The sequence below is a fragment of the Mobula birostris genome, chromosome 3 (assembly GCF_030028105.1).
Source record: "Mobula birostris isolate sMobBir1 chromosome 3, sMobBir1.hap1, whole genome shotgun sequence".
In the NCBI taxonomy this organism is placed as follows: Eukaryota; Metazoa; Chordata; class Chondrichthyes; order Myliobatiformes; family Myliobatidae; genus Mobula; species Mobula birostris.
In genome coordinates this window covers 65857418-65864158 of record NC_092372.1, presented here as the reverse complement: position 1 = coordinate 65864158, position 6741 = coordinate 65857418, and positions in this window count along the sequence as shown.

Below are 6741 nucleotides of genomic sequence, written 5' to 3'. Positions count from 1 at the left end.
GTAGAGGGGGATTATGACAGACTGCTGCAGCTGATCCTGATTGAGCAGTTTAAAGGTTGTGTCCCTGAGGGTATGAGACCCTACCTCGATGAGAAAGAGGCAGCCACATTAGCCGCAACTGCTAAGTTAGCGGATGAGTATGCGTTGACGCATAAAATGAAGTTTGCCCCGAGTAAAGGCTACCAAAAGGGTCATCAGGACGGCGGGGAGAGTCCGCCAGAAAAGTCAGTAAGTAAGCCGGGGACTAGTGAAAAGGATAAGGTAGACCGGGAGCAGTCTGGTAGGAAGTCCCCTGGGGTTGTCTGTTACAATTGTGGGAAAGTCGGACACTTTGCGTCCAGGTGCTTTGCCCCAAGGAAGGAGACGGGGAAAGGAAAAACGGGGGTTCCGACTGGCTGTATTGAGCCGGCAAACCCATCCTCAAGGGAGAGGAGGTCTGATAAAGTTCAGGAAGTGCGCGAGAAGTTTATCTTGGCCGGATTGGTGTCAGTGAAGGAGGGGTTAAAACCAGTTCCAGTGCGGATCTGGAGAGACATGGGAGCGTGTCAGTCACTAATACTGAAGAGTGTTTTAGACTTTAGCTCAGAGACCGAGACTGGGGAGGTCAGTGTGATAAAAGGCATTAGAAAAGGGACTGAAGCTGTGCCTTTGCACCAGATACACCTATAAAGCAACTTGGTCTCTGGACTAGTCACGATCGGGGTGAGGTCCGAATTACCGATGAAAGACGTGGAAGTCTTGCTCGGTAATGACTTCGCGGGGGGAATTGTGTTCCCCGCCGTGAGGCTGACAAGTCAGCCTGCCAGTATGGAGGCCCCGCCCGTGGACTCGCAGGTTTATCCCGTTTGCGCAGTAACTCGGCGGATGTCGAGAAAAGCTGCAGAGGCCGACATAAAGTTAGCTGAAACATTTCTGCCAGCCTTGTACGAGGAGGGGATAGAAAGTGAAAAGACGGAACGAAATGAAACAAGAGGAAGTGAGCGAGTTGAGGCAGACTTAGCATTAGCCAGGGGGGACTTTATACAGGCACAGGAGCAGGACGAGGAGCTGATGGATTTGGCAGAGACAGCTCTCTCCGAGGCAGAATTAAAAAAGGAGCCAGTAGGCTATTATGTAAAGGAAGGAGTACTAATGAGGAAATGGAGACCACCTACTGTGCCCGCAGATGAGGAATGGGGAGTTGTACACCAGGTGGTAGTGCCAAAGATTTATAGGGGCGAGATTTTTAACTTGGCCCACAAGGTACCCCTCGGTGGACATTTTGGGGTGAGGAACACAGTCGACAGAATTATGAAAGAATTTTACTGGCCGAGCATGAGGAAAGATATTGTTGAATATTGTAGGCGATGTCATTTATGTCAGGTAGTAGGGAAGCCAAATCAGGTCCTGCCTAAAGCGCCCCTTCGACCGATACCCGCTTTCGAGGAACCTTTTTCCCGAGTCATTGTGGATTTTGTCGGTCCCCTGCCCAGAACTGCGAGTGGGCGGGAGTATGTGATGACTATGATGTACGCCAACACCGGGTTTCCGGAGGCTGTCCCCCTGGCAAGCATCAAGGCGCCCGCCATGGTAAAGGCGCTTGTGAAATTTTTCACTACGGTGGGGCTGCCCAGGGAAATCTAGTCGGATCAGGGGAGTGTCTTCACATCTCACACCTTCCGACGGATGTTGGATGAGATGGGAGCACAGCAGATTTTGGCCTCCGCGTACCACCCTGAGTCACAAGGGGCGTTGGAACGATTCCACGCCACCTTAAAGACAATGATTAAAATTTACTGTCAAGAAAACGCTAGGAGTTGGGATGATGCTCTGCCCCTCCTGCTATTTGCCGTGAGGGACACGGTTCAAGAGTCATTGGGGTTCAGCCCATTCGAGCTCGTCTTTGGTCATCGGCCCATAGGACTCCTGACCTTACTAAAAGAGCAATGGCCCAGCCCGGCAGTTCAAGTTAATGTGATTGATTATGTTTCAAAATTTCGTGAGAGGCTGGAAAGGATCTGCGACCTTGCCAAAGAAAATCTGCAACACTCCCAGACTAAATTGAAAAAATGGTATGATAGGCGTGCCCGCGAAAAAGAGTTCCAAGTGGGCGATCGGGTCTTAGTTCTGTTCCCAGTGGTAGCCAACACCCTTCAGGCGAGATTCCACGGTCCATACAAGGTAACTAAAAAGATAGACCCTTTGAACTATGTTATCGAAACGCCGGACAGGTGTAAACCCACACAGTTGGTACACATTAACATGTTAAAAGCCTACCATGATCAGAAAGAAAACCCGGTTGGTGTTATCACGGAAATTACTGAGACTGGGGTGTCGAATGAGACAGGAAAAACCCATCTTGAAAAGATGAATATGGTGCCGACCCGATTGGAGAACTCGATTGTTTTGGCTAATCTTGCTGACAAGGTCTCTCACCTAACCCCCGAACAAAGCGGGCCATTGATAAAGCTAATTAAACGGCACGCAGATGTATGTCCCAATGTCCCGAGGCGATGCAAAGGGACGGTGCATGATGTTGTGGCCACCTCAGACCAGCCTATTAAACAGCACCCCTATAGGATGCACTTGGAGAAGGGCAAACTAGTGGAGAAAGAGATTGAGTACATGCTAGCCACAGATATTATTAGGCCATCCAAGTTGGAATGGGCGTCCCCCTGCGTGGTTGTCCCGAAAGCCGATGGGGGCATCCGATTCTGTACAGGTTACAGAAAGGTGAACGCCATCACAAAAACTGATGCTTACCCCATCCCAAGGGTTGACGATTGCATCGATAAAGTGGGGAGAGCTACGTACATCACCAAGGTCGATTTGCTGAAAGGATACTGGTGTGTCCCTTTAACTGACCGGGCTAGAGAAATCTCGGCATTTGTCACCCCCTCCGGTTTGTACGAGTATAATGTTCTACCTTTTGGCATGAAAAACGCCCCAGGGACCTTCCAGAGGATGATTAATTCAGTAATAAAGGGACTCAGGAACACAGAAGCATATATTGATGATTTAGTGGTCTGGAGTGACACGTGGGAGGAGCACATTGTGGCGGTGGGGGAGCTATTTAAACGGTTGTCTGAAGCCAGCCTGACAGTGAACCTCGCGAAAAGTGAGTTCGGCCACGCAAAGGTCACTTATCTGGGATTTGTGGTAGGATGGGGGCAGCTGGCTCCGATGCAGGCTAAGGTGTGGGCTATCTCGGAGGTCCCCACCCCGACAGACAAGAGAGCCCTGAGAAGGTTCTTGGGGATGGTGGGGTACTACAGGAAGTTCTGCAAAAACTTTGCGGAAATTACTGTCCCTCTCACTAAGCTTTTGCCAAAGAATGCGAAGTTTGTGTGGAACGACCTTTGTCAACAAGCCTTCGAGAGTCTGAAGGCGATTCTGTGTCACCATCCTGTCACCATCAAAACCCTTCTCCCTAGCAACAGATGCTAGCGACGAAGCTGCTGGGGCGGTGCTGTTGCAGACAGACAAAGAGGGGGTTGAGCACCCAGTCGCTTACTTTTCTAAGAAAGTTAATACCCATCAGAGGAACTATTCCACTGTGGAAAAGGAGCTACTGGCCATCATACTAGCATTACAACATTTTGAAGTTTATATTTGCCCGGCACGGAAACCACTGGTAATTTACACTGACCACAACCCATTAGTGTTTTTGGCCACTATGAAAGATAAAAACAAAAGATTGCTAAGTTGGAGTCTGGTGCTACAGGAATTTGATATAAAAATTTACATATAAAAGGCATGGAAAATGTGATTGCTGACTGTCTGTCAAGGTGCTGACAACTTCAAATTCTCTGTATTAGCCAAATAGCTGATAAAGATGTATATTTGTGTGTATCAAATAATGCACTCATGTTTGTAATTTTTACCTCGGTAAAAATCCTTAAAGGGGGGAAGTGTGATGAGAATACACATAAATTAAGATGTTTGCTGGCCTGGGCTAGCACCAGAGGCATCAGCAGTTGGTCTGCCACCTGTCCTCAGGGGAGGGAGAGATAAGGCACACAATGAAGCAGCATTTGGAGGTGTTACTGAAGGAGCCATCAGTCTGGGTATTGTCAAGATCGGCTCCCCCTTTGAACCCTGAACTGTTTGAAGTGATGGACAGGCGATCTGGAGATGTGTAATGAAGGGACGGGAGAGAGAGCTGTCTAGAGCGGCTCCCCCTTTGAACCCTGAACTGTTTGAAGTGATGGACAGGCGATACCCCAGCAGGGGGATAAAAAGGGACAGGTTCACTAAGGCAAGACACACGACACTCGAGGTAACGAGACCCTGGAAGCAGTGCGCCTCTCACGAGTCGGTGGGAAGTACCGGGCCACAATCGCACAGGGTGGAAAGGTACGATCAGCGGGAACCTGGTGTGTGTCCGCCCTTGCTTGGGTGCCGGGTTCACTGCAGAGGATCGACCGCATCTGGAGGAGGGGTCACAGTCGGTGACCTCAGGTGACATCACAAAGGACTCGCCCGAAAGCTGCTTGTGAGCAATATCGCAGGTCTGTGAGTGGAAGCCGTTCTGAATGATCAGTCGTTCTCGTTCTCTCTCTCCTTCCCCCCACATTGTCCATCGCCACGGCAACGATTACTGCAAACTGAACTAAATTGAACTGGACTTTGTGTCACTTTGAAATTGGTCATTTACCCCTAGACAACGATAGAGCTTGATTGATCCTGTTATCTTAATTCTGTGCACATGTGTGTTTATCATTGCTGAACTGTTGCATTTATTATCCTTTTGATTACTGTGTTGCTTGTTTCTTTAATAAAACTTTCTTACTTCTAGTAATCCAGACTCCAACTGAGTGATCCATTTCTGCTGGTTTGGCAACCCAGTTACGGGGTACGTAACAAAGAAAAAAGGATAACAATCGAAACCGAATGAGTAATGATAAAGTACGACTTTAATTTTGAAAGGGTACGTCGGTTTAGGGGATATTTGCAGGATGGTTTGAGTCCTTACAAAGAACTGTATGATAGAAAAATACGCGAGGCTCAGCAGTCAAGTAAGCCTTCCACATCAGCCACAGCAGATGACGAACCTCGACCTTCGACATCAAGGCAGGCAGTCATAGGAGAAGATGAGCTGCCTGCTCTAATGGAAACAGACAATGACGAGATGACACCCCAGAGTCCTACCACCCCAACCTCCAGGCCACGGACAGATACCGATTCGCGGAGAATGCAACAGTAGCCGGGAGGTACACAGGACATCTTTAAGAAAAAAGCCAAATTAAACATGCTAGTGAATTAGGTGCCGCTGACACGTAATTGTCGGCCCAGATCAGAGACGACGCAATCGGAAGTCGGCACTGATCTGGGCGGACAATTACGTGCCGGGCGGCACCTAATTAATTAGCATGTTTATTTCAGCTTTTTTCTTTGTTACATGCTCAAGGAGATCTGTTTTTTTTTGTGAGAATGCTGTAATGGTCTTTTGGAGGTCACCTGATGTGATTTTCCCACCGATGTGAGGTCACATGATGACATGTGCCCCCGTGACTATATAACGGTCGACTCAGGTGATGCAGTAGGCTTTTGAGTTTGTAGATTTCCAGGTAGAACGTACTGTATCTCCGTTTCTGTTGCGTGTTCGTTTTTGTGACGCAGTTTCATTTTTAAAACGGTTGTACGTTCTGTTGAAAGATTCCATATTACTTGGACTGGAAATTTGTGGCTGGAAGTGCCAATTCACACAATTCTGACAGTTTTGAAGGGAGAGTGAAGAATTCATCGAAGTGAAGGATCAAGAGAAGTCGGCATCGTTTGGTAGTTTAATAAAGAATCGACCTTATTGAGTATTTGTAGGAGAGAACCTGCATTGAGATAACTCTTGCAATAGGGCAATGAGTTCATGCAAAAAGATGCTCTCTCTCTCTAAAGGGATTTAAGGTCAGTTGATTTAAACTGTTTATTTTCGGCATCGGGAATCCTGTGGACAGAACCAGCAGGAAAGGTGCGTCGGTGAAGAAATCTTTCTCCAGAGAAGTCTCTCCCAATTGAATGTGTAAGCTGTTGGACTTTCGAAGTTATCGCTTTAAGAACTATATCTGACTGTATCGCTTTAAGAACTGTTTTCGCATTTTACGCTTTGAGAACCAGAGCCGAGTAGAGTGGGTGAACGGCTGCGTACCTGTTAACCTCCGGTTAAAGTTTTCCTTTAAAAAAAAACAAACAACAGGAATTCTGCAGATGCTGGAAATTCAAGCAACACACATCAAAGTTGCTGGTGAACGCAGCAGGCCAGGCAGCATCTGTAGGAAGAGGTGCAGTCGACGTTTCAGGCCGAGACCCTTCGTCAGGACATCCAAAGTTTTCCTTTGTTTTTTTTCCTTATCGTTTACACATGCTTAATAAATGTTTGGTTGTTTTTATATAATCTCTCTTGATTGATATTCATTGTTGCCGGTTAGGTAACATCTTAAAGATCTGCTGTGTGCCTCCCGGCTACCGCTGCATTCCTGCATGCTTTGCGGCAATGTATCGCTCAGCGGCCTGGAGGGTGGGGGCCACTGCACCACCCAACCTGTGATGACTCAGTCTAACACACCATCATCAGTGTGCTCTGCACTGTCCCGATTCCCGTAAGTGATCCTACACTGTACATACATTATTTCTACTTTATATTGGCTGTGTATTTTTACGTGTTATTTGGTATGATTTGGCAGCTTCATAGCTTAAAGGTCACTGGAGAGAGTGTTTTTGCCAACAGCGCTTGCGTGAGATTTTCTGCTGATGGCGCTTGTGTGA